The 21,003-nt window shown below is 33.6% G+C and overlaps 1 long non-coding RNA gene across 1 annotated transcript; it reads left to right on the plus strand.

Annotated features, from left to right (window-relative positions):
* Positions 1-660: 660 nt before the first annotated feature.
* LOC123566245 (uncharacterized) lies at positions 661-17,648 on the plus strand. The gene is made up of 4 exons (XR_006689397.2): positions 661-1,274; positions 1,852-2,013; positions 6,399-6,827; positions 14,331-17,648. It is a non-coding gene; the product is annotated as an uncharacterized LOC123566245 (long non-coding RNA).
* The last annotated feature ends 3,355 nt before the right edge of the window (positions 17,649-21,003 follow it).

The raw sequence follows: 21,003 nt of genomic DNA on the forward strand, positions 1-21,003 counted from the left end.
TACAACAAAGTGTCGCTTTGAAAACTGTCAGTCGAAATTATTCGGCTGGAAATTTAACGAATGGAAAAATACCATTGGACATTGAGTTAAAATATGACATAATTTCTCGGTTAGACGGGCTTGAATTTAACAACTTTCTTTTGCCATATATGTTTTGTTTGTAAACGACATATTATTAGTTTCGTCTGAAGTGGTTAATTATAATTTTAACAAACCTAGCAGTATGTTTTAGGATTTTAATCGAGTGTTAATTATTTGTCGATTTTGCGATCGTGTTTTTCCAGGGATTAAATAATTATAAATACTTCTGTCTCCTGTAACTTACTATGTATTTAATATTAAAATATAACGAGAACAATTCGAGAATCATCTTCCGTCTTTAAAGAAAAAATCATTAGTCTCTAAGCTCTATGTAAATAGATAGATAGATATATTGGTGTTTATTGCAGCAAGCATATTGAAGTTTCAACATTCTAAAACAGATCTTTTATTTGATAAACACAGATTACAAAACATACATTTTGTAATAACATGTGAACAAATATATATATATATATATATATATATATATATATATATATATATATATATATATATATATATATATATATATATAACAAATGTGGATAGGGATCAATGTCGATGTGGGAATGGTGATCACACATTTTAAATCAGCAGAAATGAATATCTATGTTAAGTCAATTTAGAAGTCCTTTAGTAATACATAACTTTATAAAGATATTAATGGGTTAGTGCACTTACTTTTGAGCTGCTATATATAATTATTGTTACAGGTAGGCAAAAGGAGAACTTTCCTTTAAACAGATCAGAACAAAGTGAAGTTAAATTTGTTATTCCTCATCGTCACTAAACAACTCCAAAAAAGTTTTTTGTTTCTTAAGATTATGTACAATATTTTAGATGAGATATAATCTTGGACTGAAATAGTGATGAAATACTAGTGTTACATCATAACATTAGGCTACTACTAGAGGACAGCGTAATATCTATAGCAAAAAAAATACAACAACAAAAAAGTAATCAACAACAATAACAGCTTTGTTTCGTATTTCAAAATGTTAGTCACATACATTGTCAATTTACGGTATTTGCATAATATTGAGTAGCCCGCCTTTCTGATGATTGACACATCACGTGACCAATTTCGCTATTTCAAATGACTGCCTACTCTGACCTACAGTAACCCGTCAATGAATTTGCAAACATAATACGCGTGGCTCTGTTGGAATGAGGTTAATCCGGTTAATTGCAAGGTAAGTTAATATTTTTGCATATATCTAATAGTGTTTGAGAAATTTAATACTTAGAGAACAGTAATTGTTAATTCACATTATATTTAGTCTATTTAACTGGGACTTCGCCGAATTATTGTAAGTCATATTATGCATGATATAGCAAAATGGTGTAGTATGTGTATAAGGTCTCTTGTACTTACTAGAGTGGTCATTTACATTATATTTATGTGCAGTATTTTATACGTTTATGTAAAATGATCAATCTAAAGGGATGAGACTCAAATAAAATAAAATGTATTAATAATATTACATCAGTCACTTGTGTTTTTCATGACCATATTTAACCATTTAAACATCATTATTTTACATAAAAAGTAGAAGCTTACATGACAAGAACAGTATAACAATTCTGCAAAAATATCAAGTCATAAATAAAATTTAGGTTCTTGAGAACCGGCGAATAATATTTTAAACAAAAATACTCAATCTGGTCAAGAGTTGCGTGTCGGTAGTTGACAGTAGCTCTCTAAATTTAATAATATTTGGCCTACGGTAATATTTCAGTGGAATATATTTTTTTCTTTCTTCATTAAAGGATGGGCATATCAGGAGATAATGCAACTCATCACCTAGGTCATTCGAGGGGCAGAGCGGGCACCTTCTTTGGTTGTGTGGCACATGACTTTGCGACCATCTTCCAACCTCAATAGGGAACCTATGATTGCCAGTTCGGAAATGGAATAATGATAAGCGCTGGGTAAGTATTAGGACCTTGAGGTAGCTTTCAACTATAATATTGTCCTTGAAGAGGCTATACATTTGACCTTTAGAGGAGGAGTCCAGATTTGACCTCCAGTTTTGTGTGAACTGGTCATTGAACGTCTGCTTTACAAATTTATGAACGTTTACATTAAAATATGGCTGGTTTACCCATACATACGAATAACCGGTGGAATCCAGTATTGTGTTTATATATTTCAACCATTTAAAGTTGTGAGTTGACTGATACATGTTTTGATAGCAGAGAAAGGATATTTTTATGCGTTTGGCGTAAGGGTTAGTTTACTCCAAAATATGAAAATGCGTGACTTTATAATGATTTCTAAGGGGTAGCGACCAAGTTCGGCGTATAGCATATAACGTCGGGTACTTTTTCTAGATTTTGTTATTATCCTTAAAAAGTCACAGTGTACCTGTTCTATGATATCAAGATTTTCATTAACCAAATACCTCGGAACCGTATGTTAAGATGGGTAAAACAGTATTATCAAACAGCTTTATCTGTAGGTCAATTGGGAGGTCTAGATTACTAAGTTTTACCAGGAGCTGGTGCATTGCTTTTCTGGCTTGAGTAACTAAGTGTTTTCTACATGAAAGAAAGCTACCTAAAGAAGAGCAATACACTCCAAGGTACTTGCAGGTTTTAACTGTTTCAATTTGATGGTCATGTATACTAAACGAATATTTCTCTGGTCGATTTGTACCAAAAACTATAACCTTTGTTTTGGAGTAATTAATTTTCAACTTCCAAGTTTCACAGTATGTATAAAAATCATCAAGGCAATTCTGAAAATTGATTTCACTATCTGAAAAAAATAACCGTATCATCAGCATATAGTAACACTAACAACTTTAACTAGATTAAGGTATCTTGATTACTTATATTTACCTGAATACAATTATTGTTTATCAAAAGGAACTGTCCTAAATCATTTAAGTACATGGAAAATAAAATCGGTGACAAGTTTTCTCCTTGTCTAACACCACACCCACTGGAAAAAAATGCAGAAGTTTCTCCATTAAGAGAAACACATGACTTTATGTCAGCATACATATTTTTAATAACACTCAAAATTCTACCTTGAATTCCTTAACTAAAAATTTTGCTCCGACACCTGCTCGCCATATTGAGTCAAATGCAGCAGAAAAATCTATAAATGAGCAAAACACTTTCTTTTTTTTTTTTTCAATTTCTTAATTTCTCAATCAAAACATTTAAACTAAAAATATGATCAGTAGTGGAATAATTTGCCCTAAAACCGGCCTGATTCTCCTTAAGAAGGTTACTTTCACATAAAAATACATTTATCCGATCATTCAATATAGATGTAAATATTTTACCCAGACAACTTAATATGGTTACTGGTCTGTAATTAGCTGGGTCTGTAAGGGAACCTTTGTTTTCGTAAATTGGTTTAATTGTACCTATTAACCAGGCTTCCGGTATCACCCCGTACTAGAGAATATAGTTAAAAAGTGACACATATAGCGGTGACATAGCCTGTTTAGTACACTTAAGGTGTTCATTTATAATATCATCCTGTTCTGAGGGCGCTTTTCCACTGTTTGAGTTGAAAATTGCCTTTTCAATTTCTTGCAGGGTGATTGGCCTATTTAGAGTATCAGTTGTATGTACATGAGGAAGAGAATCATTATATTCTGGGTCTATGTTCTCATGGGATTCAGCATTAACATTTTTAAAGTATTTAAAAAAATCGGATAAAGTGGGGATGACCTTGTTCTTTTTACTACCTAGGCTGTTTAGATAACGCCAGTAATCTTTTGGCCTTTGCGAACTCATGGACCGTAACTTTCTCTCAGTATTGAATTTATGTTTATTTAACCAGGTGTTAATTTTTTGTTTGTAGAAGCGACTTGCTCTATTTAACGCTAATCTATTTTGGTCAGTTTTGTGTAATTGATAATTTGTACGAGCGACCTTATATACGTTTCTTGTTTTTGTACCCCCCGACAACAAAGTTGTAAGGGGGGGGGGGGGTATACTGGTTTCAGGTTGTCTGTCTGTCTGTCTGTCCGTCTGTCCGTAGACGCAATCTTGTGCGCACCATCTCTCCTTATCCCCTTGACAGAATTTAATGAAACTTCACACAAGTGATCAGTACCAACAGTAGTTGTGCATGGGGCATGTTAGGTTCTTTTAGAAAAAAAATTTGCAGAGTTATGGGACTTTGTTTTTTTGTTATTATACAATATGCATAGACACAATCTTGTGCGCACCATCTCTCCTCATCCCCTTGACACAATTTAATGAAACTTCACACAAGTGATCTGTACCAACAGTAGTTGTGCATGGGGCATGTTAGGTTCTTTAAGAAAAAAAAATTGCAGAGTTATGGGACTTTGTTTTTTTGTTACTATACTATATACATAGACACAATCTTGTGCGCACCATCTCTCCTCATCCCCTTGACACGATTTAATGAAACTTCACACAAGTGATCAGTAACAACAGTAGTTGTGCATGGGGCATGTTAGGTTCTTTCAGAAAAAAAATTTGCAGAGTTATGGGACTTTGTTTTTTTTTTACTATACTATATACATAGACACAATCTTGTGCACACCATCTCTCCTCATCCCCTTGACACAATTTAATGAAACTTCACACAAGTGATCAGTAACAACAGTAGTTGTGCATGGGGCATGTTAGGTTCTTTCAGTGACAAAAATTGCAGAGTTATGGGACTTTGTTTCTTGTTAACATACTATGTACATACAGCCTGCATATGCAATCTTGTGCGTGCCTAATCTACCAAACCCTTACACACAGTTTAATGAAACTTCACACAAGTGATCAGTACCAACCCTAGTTGTGCATGGTGCATGTTACATTCTTTTAGATAAATATTCTGCATAGTTATGGGACTTTGTTTTTTGTTACTATACTGTATACATACAGTCTATATACATACAGTCCACATAATTATGCAATCTTGTGTGCGTCAGATTGCAATGTACTGTGTCAGTGCATGCGGGGGGTACATTCATCACCTTTAGTGATAGCTCTAGTTTTACATTGAGGCCCGAACCAGGGTTTAGAGTTAGTTTGACGTATGTCATTAAAGTTTTTAATAGGACTAGAGAAGGTAGTTTCGGCACAATTAGAAACGAGAAGCGCAATTTTGTTCGTTATGTCGTTTATATACAGGCTGTTGACTTGATCGGGTGGGTTATGAAGACAAACTCTAATTTCATTAATCATTTGCGGGTCTAGGTTAGCTACGAATTCGGATTCTGTTATCTTTCCACCTAGAGATACCTTAAGGTGCATTATTACCTGGAAGAATTTGTTCACTATCAGTATATGCAAAATTAATAGAAGTTGACAGCAAACAGTGGCCATCTGAAAAAAAGCGGATCCAACTCAATTACTTCAAAATTTTCAATTCGTCTTAAACAATTTACAGACGCCAGAGAATAGTCTATAACAGATAGGTTACGAAATGTCATTTTTCCTGAAAGCTTATCATCACCAAGTCTGCCATTAACAATAAATGAATTATTAAACTTACATAGTTCTAACAATTTTCGCCCATGGTTATTGACTTTGTGCATTGTGATTTTCTGACAACTGGTATGTTTAGGTGGGGTAACATATTAACAGAGTTAAGTGAACGTAAAGTATCATTATCCAAACTGAACTCTTTTGACAAAAAGTCATCAAATTCAACGTAATCAGGTAAACTTGAGATGTGCCCATTTGCACCACCTGTAATATACACATTTTCAAATTGGTTACATTTAACAGCTACATCATTTACAAATTCAAAATATTCATCTTCGTTGTAAAATGTAAAAACGAGACTGTTCAGGTGGGATGTACATCCCTCCAATAACAATAATTCTCTGATGACAGTCAACAATTTTTAGCCTATACAGTGTATATGTATTCACAATTTGATTCCAGTATAGAGGTGCTGTCAATTAGCGATTTATGGACAAAAAACCCAATGCCTCCTGACTTCCGCTTGAATTTATCACTTCTCGGTTTAGAGAAAAACGTATAGTCCGGTACATTAAGAACGTCGTATTTATCAACTTTGCTTCCAACCACACAAAATATAGAATACTGTTGAATTAGTGAAGTAAACTCTGGGATATTTAGTCGAGACTTAAGGCAACACACGTTTAAAGCTCCTACTGTTATTTGTTTATTGTTACCATCATTTTCATGTAAATTTGTCATACTCGGTATTGATGGTGTTTCATTAACGTTTCTGTCCAAGCTACTTGTGGATAATTCAGATTCCGAACACACAGGTGGAGGAGAATGATCTTTACTGTTAGTATTGGTAGGTTGTACGTTTATGACGTCATTTTTAATAGTTTTATATATGTTTTCAGGAACGTGAACACAGCGAGTTGTTTTAGATGTACTAGGCAAGAGGAAACATTTATCACACAGGAACACAATCCCCGGCTGCTCCTAGCACGAGGATACGTCTGGGGAGATTGGACAGGCAGTTGAGTGCGGGGTACCAGATTTACCTGCGGAGCCAGTGGTCTCAGACCCCGTAGCGCTAGAAATTTCCGGTTTCTGTGGCTCTGGGAGATGCTCCTGCAAAGGTGCATGAACTGCCGTTAGATAACCGGGTGCGGAACTTGAAATGTCGGGGTTCCCTGATTTCCTCAGTTGCTTTTGGGGAGTTATGGTTGACAACGAGGGGCGGAGGTTGGAAGTCATTGTTCTCCTCTTCGTCGGATTGCTCGTCGATGATGATATCTTGTTCTTTTGGCAGATTCTTCATAACATGCCTCAGTGTTGCATCAACGGTAAAGTCGTATCTAAACTACATTTGAGATGGTCCTTTGTCAAACAAGATGATTTTATTCAAATTGCTTGCATAAATTGACTTAAATAATATATATATATATATATATATATATATATATATATATATATATATATATATATATATATATATATATATATATGTTTACATTTAGGACTATTTTTTCACATAATAATAAGTAGTGCTAAATCAATAAGGTTATTAAAAGTTGTTACGCTGGAACGAATTACATGTATTAAACCGCGCACCACTGAAATTATATATTGTACACTACGCAGGAGTCGTTAATTTAAAGACTTGAAATAACTATTATTACTTTGGAGCACTTTTCAGACGTTGATATCATTTGAAACCCTATGAAACACTGTCTTCAGCATCTTAACTGACCGATGCAGACCAGGATCTTTACAGTTCGGTACTCACTCAGTATATATAAGGAACAACCCTTTTAACATTTAATAGTATAATCTAAATTCATAGATGCATCCGTTATAATAATTTATCACTGTTAATTCTAAATCTGGGTAATAAATTTTACTGATTCTTCCTACTGTCATAAGGTTAATGAAATAAGTGTAAAAAACACACAAACTAAATCCCCGAGTGACGGAAAAAAGACGCTATTAAAGCATTTATCATAAAGGAAGTGTCTAGGGGTGCGGTACGGTATGCCCTACACTAGAGGCGGGCTCGATTCAGAGCTTCCAAGAAGGGAATGGTCTTCCAGCCTACCAGTCTGAACACTCGATTTATTCAGAAGGCCTACTCAGAAGGTCTACCGAGCATTCTGCTCGGAATTCGGAAGGCACAGAATGATGAAGCGAAACAACATGGCGTCGGTATGAGTTTTGCGTTAAGATTTGTGAATGTGTTCTGTCTTAGAGGCAAAAACAATCAAAAATGACATAGGAAAGTAATATGCTTTTATTGTAAAAATGATGTAATTCTCACTCGAGCAAAATCGAGCCTTATTAATCATCCTTACTCAAAATGATTAAGAAATTAACCATATCAATCATGTTGATAAATCAATGATAATCTAATGCTGTACATTATTCGGAGAAAACAGTTTATCTTTGTGCTTTCTATCCAAATTTAATCCTTTCAAACATGAAATGATGGGGGATTAGCTGTGTTGGTTGATTCAATTGTAGCCTCTTTCGACATATATTGACACCTCATGGTCACGGTGATTTTGCTTCCTGGAAATTAGTTCTGGTTTCCAAAACTCTGAAAACTGCTATTTTCAAATCTGTTTTTATTAGCTGGGGCTGAACATAATAAAAGATGTATACATTATTAAAGGATCCTCATCTACCTGGAGATCTGACAGGTAAGTCGGTAGGATTTATATAATCAATTTTGTACTGTTAAAGAGTCCTTTAAAATTGAATATTTTGTATAAATCAGTGATATAATCTCTTTCTATAGGCCTATACATCTATGTATTCTTTTAAATGGCTTAAAAATGTTCCTAATATTTTGAAAGATTCTTTTTCTGTCGGTTTCTATGGCCTAAATCCGAATACTTGTGCTCTGATATAAAAACACAACATATATAATTTGAATGTGAGAATAACAAAATAGCATGCAGGGTCTTACGCAGTTGCGCACGCAGCGGTAAAAAGGTATCTGTCAACTCGTCCGCGATATGGTCATTTTGTCCCCTAGAATTGGTCATTTCGCCCCCTCATGATAAAATTTGGTCAACTCGTCCCCATTGCGGTCAACTCTTCCCCTTTTTAATCAATTCGTCCCCATTTTGGTATTTTTTTCACCCTAAGGGCGCTTTTGTTTGAAAAAATCCGGTTTGAGTTTAAGGTTTCGGTTTGGGTAAAAAATAATGACAAACTTATCTGGTTTCTTTTAAAAGGAGTTCTTGAACTATAAGGCGGTTTGTATGAACAAAATGGTGAAGGTAGAAACACTAGTGATTAAATTTATTCTAAATGGAGATTAATGACAGATTTTGTATCCAAGAGCCAAACTTATAAATAACATGTACTACTATGACTACTTCCCATATGCCGACTCTATTTTAACATGTGTATAGCAAGGCTAATTATGGCATAGACAGTTGAGTCACTACCTTCTGCACTCGACAACATAAGCCAATAGACAAGTTGAGTGACTACAAATGTTTGTTTTTGTTAAGTTTAATGTCAGACTGACAGAATTATAGTTCATATATCAACTTTCAATGCATTATTTAAAGCATGGGCGGGCAGCTAGGTTAAGCCACTGACTGTAAACCAGCTGGATTACTTAAAAATCCACACATGAAAGAATTCTACACCCTGAGCAAGGTTTTGAACACACAGCATTTGAAGGACAAATAATTTAAAGTCAACAACCCTAACCACCCGGCCACAAAGACTAAAACTGATATGTTATTATTTAACTGTAACCACTATCCAGTAGACTTTGAAATTACATCGTTTTTTTTTATTTCAATTTGCTGAAAATTAGAGATTAAGTATTTTGTAACAGGGGTAACTCCTTAATTGAAATCATTGTTGTTTCCTTGTTTTAGACACACTCAGCAAAGTATGACAGACAGCTGTGATGTAGTTAATGTGCAATAATAGATAGTCATATTACTCAAGATTCAAGCTAAGCACATATACTCTGATTCTGGTGCCGGACTGATTTATGTAACCAGTTTGTTTTAAGCCAGCGAGGGTGTCTTACCTCACAAAAACTTGTTTAAATAAATATTAATTAAAAATAAGATTCTTCAAAATATGGGTGACATATTTTAAATGCCTGACATTTTTTTCTGATGAGACATTGTATATATATCCACAATCTGGCAACAATGGATGGCATCCAATGACACCCCTGACTTGATCAGATAATACTTAATGCTTTGAACTTTTATGTCGCTGTATTAAGGGGGACCAGAAACCATGGATATACATTATTAAACATAATTGATAATTATGTATATGTCTTCATGTCATTGTACTATTTAGAGTAATATGAGCGGGTGTAGTTATTGATCTTTAGAAAGTAGGTATCATATTTGACCGAATGATTTGTTAGATGTACATGCCACTTTCATAAGAGAGTAATTACATTTTAAATTCCTTAACCATACCTCTACTTCCAGCAATTTGCATATAATTAGTAAAATGGAAATAATGCATTTTGTTACAGCTGGTTAAACACTCACTTTAAGGTATTGTGACATGTGTATATAATAATACCTACCCTGAAAACATCAGTCAATTATTAAAAGTCTGCAAAAATATTTGAAATCAGTATCTGGTTAGTGTTTCTCTTTTTTACTTTAAAAATGAGACAAAAGAATCTTGTATGGAACAGGAGTACAATGCATTATCAGTTGAAACAAACTTGTGCAAACTTGTTTTCGAAGTTAGCATTGTAATAGATTGTACAATATTTAACCACAAGGTACAGGATCAGCTCCTGTTACAGAATTTATAGTCATTTTATTTTTGTTGTTGATGACTGCTTTATTTATATTGAAATGGCTATTTCATGGGGACATGAATTTATGGAATTCAACTTTTGAAGATAAAAACGTTGGTATTTTTATCGGCTTGTTAGAAATTAATTACACAACTATGAAATCCATGAACATTACTCCCCCACAAGTATTTATGACATTGCAGTATTTTCGATCATTTTTCTGCATACTTTAACAGGTTTTCAGTCAGTATTAATTCAATCAGTCAATTTACTTTCAATTAATATCTTGTCAGGGATACAGAATGAAAATTTAGTTGGAAACTGAAATGTTCATTTATATGAATAGTTGTATGCATGAAAAAAAAACAACAATTCATTTTGCTCTTAAAAATTTAAAACTGCATCATTTAGTCAGGCTAGAGAACTGCTTTGCATATGTATTTATATTCTAAAGATGTGTATGTGCATATAAAGTTATGTCAATGTGCATAGGGCTTCTTGCTAGGACTTGAACCTAGAATTCTTACAAAAGTAAGTGTGTTTCTTTACACTACAAGAAGTGATCCCTTGCTTAGCATCACAGACATTTATTTATATATAAAATATTGCATATGTATGTAATCCTTCAGAAACAGACACGTTTACTATAAATAAAAAGTTTATTCAATTAACAGTAAGAGGATTTTGGAGTGATGGAAGACGAATAATCTTAACTGGAACGAAATGACTGGAATATTTCGATGGTTTGAGAAACTGGTGAAAACGATGTATGCCCATCAAAGAGAATGTTTTTAGAAGTAATTATTGACAAATGAACTCGGCTGAGATTACCACGGGTTTTCGCCAGAAATCAACTAATTCTTAGTTTTTTCTTTACCCGTTTCCATTTTGGTCCACGCGGTCCGCCATTTTTTCTCGAACTGCAATAAATTTCGGATACAACAAAACAAACAAACTGCCTCTGGGGGCAAACGAAATCTTAAAATACGTTTAAGAAACGGGGGACGAAAAAGGTTAACGAAATGACCAATTTGAAACCGCCGAGGGGAACAAAATTACCAAATCGGGAACGAGTTGACTGGGGGACTAGTGGACTAGGGGACGAGTTGACTGTAAATCAGTAAAAACTGCGATTATTCTGCGATTTGATTCATCACTACGTTCAAAATTGTCGTCATCTCCATTCAAAATAATGCATTCAATGGGGGCAGCCATATTTAAAAAGCCTTCTGTACACTCGATTTACTTTAAACGGTAGATGAGTCTTCTGTGTAAATCGAGTAGAACAGAATGTTCGTTACCATTCTAAAAAGAGCAAAATCGAGTCCGTCATAGGTATCATATAAGAACCATGTGGTCATGAATGGGAAAATACACTAACCCATTTCAATCGCGCATTTCTCAATTAAAACATGCAGTTCGATAAATGTATACTATGGATATTGAACAAGTGACAATTTATCTTCCATTGTGAACAGGTAACACTTCTTCAGTATTTCTTATCTAAGAGACAGTGCTCAGTTTATAGTTTCATCAACGTATTACAGAAAAACTTATTAAAAAGACTGATTATACAATCATATATATATATGGGGACAGTGGTTTTCTTTTAACTCATCTACATAGAGGAAAAATAACTAAAGCAGTTAAATATGTTAAATATGTTACGACAAAATATGATAATTAACCCTTAGGGTATTTATGTTTTAAACACATTTGGTAGCCGTTACGAGATACAAGGGACGTTTCCACAACAGTTTCTTTTACTTTAATGTCGGTTAATGCCGGGATTATTATACATTCAGTTCCTTGTTGATTATCATCAAAGGCAAAGAAAATCTCCTATATAAGTGACCCCCTAAAAGCCAGACACTTTAATCCCCAATAAACAGGATCCTGTCTGGACCAGTATGATAAGGGTTCATAAAACCCCTGTAGACTTGACATGTAGTCCATGTCAAAGGATCATAAATTTTATTGATATGTAAAGCTAATTGGTTATTTCCAGTGCTATACATCTCACTGATCGAAATCCAACTTTTTTCAGATTATGCACAAAATTATGTTAATTGATAATATAGTAATTGTAATTGCTCTTTCTTGTTGAGTTATATCCTGACCAATTAAATTATAATTCTTACATCAAGACAATTCTCACCATTTTGGAAAACTCTCACCTTTTTTTAATGAAAAAAAATGAAATAATTATTTAAAACTCAATAAAAGAAATGACAAACATATTTTTTCAATTATAAATTAATTATGATCTTTTTATCTAAGAAACAAAAAAAAAAGCAGAATAATTGAATATTGCTGGATTTTATTAGAAATTAAGGATGCGCTTAATAAATAAAAAAAAATATGGACCTTCATGATAAAATCCAGCAATAAACACATATCATAGTTCAAAATACACATGATTTAATTATAGAAAATTATTCATTTTTTTTATAAAAAGTGCCTGAATGCATTTTCTTTATTTAATTTCTTTTATAAAAATCAAGCAATAATGAGATATAATTGTTTATAAAGCTTGATTAATTGAAAAAACAGATATGCTGTTGTATTTTATCACTTTGTTTGTTTAGTCCCAATTTAATTAGGCTTTCTAAACTCGTTATAGAAGTGAGAACTGGTTTGCTATAAAGTTGAAAAATATCATATGCAATTTATGTACTGCACAGTAGCTATACAGTAGCTTAATATGATAAACAGAAGCAAGTCTATCAATCGTCCAGTCTTGTATATTGGCTCTTACTGCCAATACGCAGACCATAGGCCACATACCTTGCATACCAGAATCAGTGTCTTTAAATCTTGTTAAATTACAAAATAATTACGTATCATGTGTCACCACCATACATAAGGCAATCAACAATGTGCAATCACGCTGGTTAGAGATAAACTTTGATAACACGTGTCTTATTGTGTAATCCAATCAACAGTATGTATATTTATGACAAATTTTATTAATGTGTTAAATATGATTACCCTTCAAAAGAACGTATGATTGTACTTTTGAATATAGAGTTGATTGATGCAAGCATTTTTATTCAATTAAATACATTTATTACAAGCGGCAAATGCTTATTACTGTTGATAAACTGTTAAAATTAATGTCTTCACTTCATTTGTATTTTTATTTAGAAATGTTCGTGGTCGTTGGATTTCTTATTTTTTTGGAAAATTAAAGCACAAATGGGCCGCATCAGGATAAAAGCGTATTGTATTGCGTTGCTGGTAATAAACATTTGAATTTGATCTTTCTGTAGTCAGTCGATAGTCTTTAAACGAAGTTAACGGAAAATATATGACCAACTACCACCTTTTCGCCAGGCGTGTCACATTATTATAAATAATCAGTATTTAAATACGGGTGTACATTAGAGTAGTTTAGGTCATTGAAATTCATTCACGAATTTCCCTTGCTCTCTGGATGGCTTCCTCACATGAAAATTCAACGCCCAAAGTTATTGTTATCACTTGATCGGCGTCGGCTGCCTGGTTAAGTTTTATGTCTAGGTCAGATTTTCTCCTAAAGCTATTGTTTTAACACTTGAATTACTTGTTCACCATCATTAGCTGACTCTGTACAGCAAGAAACATAACTCTATTCTGCTTTTTGCAAAAATTATTGCCCCGTTTGGACTTAGAAAATATAAGATCTTTTGGATAAGTTTTGCGTGTAGGTCAACTTTTCTCCGTTACGGTCAAATATATCGATTTAAAACTTGGAGCAGTTATTCACCATTAAAAACTTACACTGCACAGCAAGTACCGTAACTCTGCATTGCTTTTTTGTAAGAATTATGCCCCCTCTTGGAGTTAGGTTACGTTTATATTGCTTTTATACAGAAACAACAACAACAAAAATTAAGATGAGCATCTGCACCCGCAAGGCAGTGCTCTTGTTGTGTAAAACGATAATGGAATTTTTTGTTCTATACCTGATTCTATTTTCTATTGTAAGTGTGTATTCTACTTTCCTATTACTTATTTCCGGGGCGTATGTCATACAATGTTTACGACATTATTGGTCTTTTTACAGGTCATCTAAACGTAAGAAAATGTCATGCAAATGGACATCAAAATGTTGACACGGACCGGTATTTGAGATTTAAAGTTCAGGATATGACTTCATAAAACTGGTGGATAAATCGAAATGGAAGTATTTTGCAATGGCAAGTAAACAGTTGTGTCTCTTTGGAGAAACGATGATACAGTATTTACGTCTGCATTCAAACGATGCTATTCAAGATAACAGAAAACTCAAAGAAGCTGACATTTGGCGGTTTGAGAAAAGAAATTTACTTTTGCATGACGGGAAAAATGGTGTTTGCATGCATATTTTATCGGAAGCAGCTGCAAAACTACGGTTTAGGAAACTGTTTTTGAAATGATGTTGTGGTAGCCTATTTGACAATCTCGGTCCGCCTCGGCGGGACGATATTACGATAGAGTTTTATATGAAAATCTACGAAAAAGTCCGAAAATCTCACTTGTGGAGAAAAGAGACTTGATTAATAAGTTCCCGCTAAGGAATAAATTCTTTGAGTCGAACCAGCAGCTGTATGAATACACTCTAGCTAGAATAAAGTCTGCGTTAGACCAGCTGCAATTTTTTTACCGTCATCTGAAGATCGTATCCAGCTACTCTACCTAACTGTGACCGCCATTTCTCTGTCGGGGCTTAAACTCCGAGGCTCTTGATCCAGAGGCGAATGCCCTACGACTGAGCTATCATAACTTAACGATTCCACTTTCAGTGATGTAATTTTGTCTAATGGTAAAAAATGTTTACGACGTTGAATCGACAACGGCCGCATACTATCGTTTTTACAGAGTTAATGTACAAAGCCACTACTACAGACGATAATTCATATTGGAAGCGAGGCAAGCTCCAGCACGAAGGTAACCACAGAGACAGTTTACTGAGGTACTGACAGGCTCTTCTGTTTTTATATGAAATAGAGGAACTTCCAGTCGCTGCAGCGCACAATGAGCAAGGCAAACACCAGGGGCCATTTGAACAGTCTGTGACTTAGTTACTTTTTCTTGAGGAATGTTGTCAGTGCAGTATACAAATCGAAAAAATGACTTATTTTCTGTGACAAGTTTTGCTTTATACGACGATAATTATACCAACATATCAAGGATTGATTTGTTAAGTGATTTCAACCAAAACAATGCATCAAAAGAATGGAATGTATTTCTACAGAGCCAAAACTGCGAACTATTTAAATCCGTTATTTTCTACCATTTTTTCGCGCCATTTTCTTATTTGATATTGTCTGTATACCTACAATTCTGCACGTTTGAAACAAATAGTTTTGCAGTGCAGAATTTCATTTAACTCTGGTTTTTTTAACCGAAGAAAGTCAGTATTTAAAAAGATAAGATCGTATGCTTGATTTATTGTAGGACCGATTTGGTCTTAATTTCTTTTTAAAGTGCCACTTATAAAAGTTCGAAAATTTCCGATGGTATGATAATCAGTAGATTGATCCAACTTCTCAAGAAAAATGGTGTAATATCGTTGATATTGATAATGCTGAATAGAAACAATTATATAGCTTGGTTTACATGACGTGTAATGATACATATTTACAATGGTTACAAACTAGAATTTCTCATAGAATATTAGGTACCAATGTTTTGTTAATATTCAAAATGAACAAGACTATAACCGAATATTGTACATTTCGTAAACGTGAAAAGGAAACTCTAGTTCATTTATTTCGGGAATGTGGTCATGTAAAAGACTTGATCACAGAAATTGAAAAACTTTCCAAGACTTATGATGATAACTTAAGTTTTTTACTAATTGTAAATCTTTTATCTTGTGTTATCCAGGAAAAACTGTTGGTAATTATAACGTGTTTAATGTTGTGTTTAGAAATTAAAGAATTAAAAAAAATACATATTCCTCTGTAAAAGAAGAGATGTTATTCCATCTTTACAGGTTTTAAACTTGCTACCGAAATAATCAATAAAACAAGAAGAGTAGATAAATAAAAGGGATGGGCTATTGCAGAACTTCTAAGCCATTAAAAGAAGTATACTGATGCTTTATTCGACATTTAATTTGAATTCCTGTTTAAGTACAAACTTATTAGTGTGGAGAAGAAACCTTTTATGTGAAAAAGTGTATATCTTGTTGAGAAGTTTGTCATCATCATGTTGTTCTCTCGTAGCAAATATTTTTTGAATGATATTTTAAGCATTGTTGGTATGCATATTGTAAATGTTTATATTATATGCAACATTCAGAATTAGATAGACTTAGAACTGAAATATAGTTTTAAAAGCATATAGATAATGGATTGAAAATTTATAAAAATGGGTAGAATTACATTTTTTTTATAATCAGTAATGTAGAATCGAATAGTAATATTTATATGAAATTGTTTACTTAAACCGTGTTATCAGTTATGTCAGTTGATATATGTATACTATTCAAAGACGTGGGAAATAACAGTTCAAATATAAACGTTTTTAAAAAAGTATCAGGGATTCTTAAAATGAAAATTAAAAAAATATAAACAATTCGTATTACTTTACTATAATGCCATGTATGTCCGAGTTAATCAAACATAGCTCCCAGACACATATATATTATTTATTTTTTTAAATGACATCCAATAAAGGGCGGTAACAATTAAGATGGAATTTAACATTCATTTTTGATGTGCGATAGAAAAAAAATGTTTCGACAATACGTGAGAAATAAGTAAGCATATAAGACAATAAAATATAATGGTTTGAAGAATATACAAAAACCTTAGGTATTTTTAAAAAATACGCAATATATATTTATGAAAAATATCTTGCATTAGTCAAGTGCAAAATGCCACAATCATGATGATAGTTTTCCGGTACGTAATTTCGGAATGACTAACTTACATAATTTATCACAAGTCTTTAGATATGAATTATCACTGGACAATCATATTGGATAGAATCAGCTGACGGTAAGCTCTACTATACCTATCTCGTTAATACATCCCGAATCCAATCGTCTCTACTTCGAATAGGATTGTTGAATTTCCATGAAACTGGCAATTGTCTGGGTTCATAAGCAGTGGTTTCGGGATGTCTTCTGTCTCAGTTTCACTCACTTCCGTTGTGGCAACGATGCCGGTTTTATAAGAAACGCCTTCCAAGTTTGCACGGAACACTTGCTGTATTTTTCTGTCATCTTTTAACTCAGGTCTGCGCCGTTTGAAATCACGAGATGCCTGGCGAGAAGCTTTAGCCACTCGTTTTTTTTGTCAAGATTACCGAATCGATCGGCAGTAGCTTTTCCCGGCGTTAATTTGTGTTCCTCATCCGCCTATATTGTGAGGAAACATAATACAAATGCAAATCTACCAACATTAAATGAGCCGCGCCATGAGAAAACCAACATAGTGCGTTTGTGACGTGACCAGCATGGCTCCAAACCTGGTCAGAATCCATGCTGTTCGCTAACGGTTTCTTTAATTGCAATAGAAATTGAAAACGATTAACATGGATCCTGACCAGACTGCGCGGACCCATGCTGGTCACAAACGCACTATGTTGGTTTTCTAATGGCGCGGCTCAAATATTGACTTAATTTGACTTGACTTTACTTGATTCTCGTGGATGACGACTTTTCTTGATATTACATAATTTATGAATATCATACGAAGACGTACTGTGATCGTTATACAAAACAGAGTCGCTAGAATTAAATGATAGACACCTTGTTCGTTATGTTTTCATTTTCTGTAGGTCCGTGTCAAATCAAATATATCCAAACACACTTCCAAATTTCACCTACGGTCAAACCTGTGTTAAAGACTTCATCCGAACAAAGACAACCATGTGAATACAAACCAACAGAGATAAAACAGTGCACTTTTCCTTTAATTTAAAAGAAGCAACACCTGCGAAGAACGACTATGGAACTCTTATATCAACAAAGCCCTCTTCAGCTTCTCCCGGAACGTGGTCTTTGTTTATAGGTTTGACTGTATTTGTAAAACGAAAAACACGAAAGGAATGTTAGTAATGTCGTCGTAAAGTCAGGGATCAGTATTACCGTTTATATATATTTATTTATGAAAAAAGTGTATGAGGCAACTTGAGTAATCATAATATCTCAATTTAAGTGAACATGTAGGTACCTTGCATATATACATATTTCCTTCATACTTTTACGGAAGCCAAAATAGATTATATGAGTTACTCGTAATAAAATATGTGATTTATTAATTGTCTATTTTCGGACAAGTTATTCGACTAAAACCTTAAGAAAAAAACTTAAGTGTATTTTTTTGTATTTCGTTTGACCTCAGAAATAAGTTGGCCGAAACATTTATGCGCTAACTGCATCTTTAAAAAAATCTTATGACAAATTTAATTTGAAACAAGTGTAGCGATGACCCCCATGTCTTTTCCAGTAATCATTTTGCTTATAAATGTTGCACAAAATCTGGAAATATGAAAATAATTAAAAACACGCTTTTTCGCTATTTTATCTTAGGGACGAGGCAAAATTTTCGGACGTCAGAATAGGCTTTTTAGGTCGGTTGCACCGAATTATCATTTCAATTTATTAAAAATCATTGAAAAATAGATTCAGTGATAAAAAAGAATGTCTGTAGAGTGAAATGAACGTTTTACCGGTGAAATCGGATAAAAATTGTCAAAATCATGAGCGTTCCACGCTAAAAAGACGCAAATTTACAGTTGCTATATCAGACATTTATTCAAACAAGAGGGCCAAGATGATCTTAGGTCGCTCACCTGGGAAATACACCATAACAGTGTAAACATGTTTGACCTAGTGATTTCATGAAAACAAATATTCTGGCTAATTTTCATTGAGACTGGACCAAAAATATGGTCTCTTGAGTTTAAACAAGTATTTTTTTACATATGACCTAATGACCTAGTTTTTGACTCCAGATGACCCATATTCAAACTTGACCTAGATTTTATCAAGGCAATCATAGTAGTGTAGTAATTGTTTGTGCGAGCGTTATTTAACCTTATTTAACCTTTACCCCCTCTTTTTAAAAATTCAACACCGGCCAATTCAAATTTAAAAATCCAAAACCAGCCAGTCTTTAAGAGAAACTCTGTTTCTCTTAAAATACTAACTCAGTGTATTTGTACCCATTGAAAAAACATATATTTTATATAAAATATATTTCATTTAAAACACTAAGAAACAATTTTCAATAGAAGTGCCCTTATTGGTAAATCACAACGCATTAGATTTTTACTACGTTTATTCATTCATAAGCGTAGTAAATATTGGTCCAGACAATAAGAGAGTTTACCGCGCGAAGTGACAATCGATATGCTAGATTATTCTTTACAAATGTCTGGACGTAAATAAACAAATAAGCTTGTATTGTTGGATTTACAACGGAAATAAAGGTTCACCTGAAGTTTACTTTAACTGAAGACAAATGTGTTGAAAGCATTAAAAATTTGGACAAGCAAATATACCTGGGAATATCTCTTTTAGTACGAAAAATTTCATTAATGAGAAATGTTCCACGCTGCCGGGGGGGGGGGGGGGGGTTATTGATTTCTCACCAGTGAGAACGCTACTATATAAGCTAAGCCATGTAGAGTTTTGTCCCTTTGGCCAATGGACTTACACTGGTAATAATGATATTGGTTTCTCTCTAGTGAGAAATGATTGACAGCTAGTATCGATTGTCACTTCGTGAGGTAAACTCTCTCTTTGTAACATGATCAAAGCTACCAGCCACACAGATTCATACTTCAGTCGGACAACTTTCACAACTTCATAAGATTAATTTATCTTTAATATTCCAAGTATTTGATTAATTATACTTGAAACGCTTCACTAGTTCATAGATCAATCGGTTAGATGGAACGAAATAGTTTTTATTACCGCCGCGGCCAGGGGTTCGATTCCAGGACCAGGAGGTTTTTTTCTTTTGTTATTTTTTGGTAAAAGTGGGGGTTTTTTAATAATTTTAAATACATATAATATAAATGAATCAAAAACAAATATATTGTGTAAAAGAAAGGAAATTTACTGATAGTATAAATCCTCAATATGTTACAACAAAAAATGGTAGACTTATGTTAAGAGCTCAGTGTGCATCCTGAGGTAATATAAAAACACAATTTGTTAAACGCTCTGGAGGTGCAATTGATATTCATAAAGCAATGTTACCTTTATTACCTAAGAAAGGTCTACTTTTGCCGGGCTTTCGCTATTGTGGGCCTGGAAACGCTTTAGATAATGGACAACCCGTAAATGAACTAGATGCAGCATGTAGAAACCACGATATCTGTTATAGTTCAGAAGTAAGTAAACAAAAATGCGATTAGCAAATGCTTTCCGACCTAAATAACACTAAATCAAAAACATTTGGGGAAAAGATTGCAAAACATTTAGTTGTGAAACCTATAATTAAAACGAAATACAAACTTGGTCTCGGACAAAAACGAAAGTCAAAAAACGGGAAAAGGGGGTATACTCTACCCCCGAAATAAATTGGAGTGATGAATTAGCAGAAGAATTACACAAACAAATTAAAAGAAAATTTAGGAAACGAAGAGTGATTGTCAATGGTATTGATGATACTTGGTCTGCCGATTTAGTTGATATGCAAGCTTTTTCAAAATATAATAAAGGAGTAAAGTACTTGTTAACCGTTATTGATATATTCAGTAAATATGCTTGGGTTATTCCATTAAAGAATAAA

This window comes from Mercenaria mercenaria, chromosome 8, assembly GCF_021730395.1.
Source record: "Mercenaria mercenaria strain notata chromosome 8, MADL_Memer_1, whole genome shotgun sequence".
In the NCBI taxonomy this organism is placed as follows: Eukaryota; Metazoa; Mollusca; class Bivalvia; order Venerida; family Veneridae; genus Mercenaria; species Mercenaria mercenaria.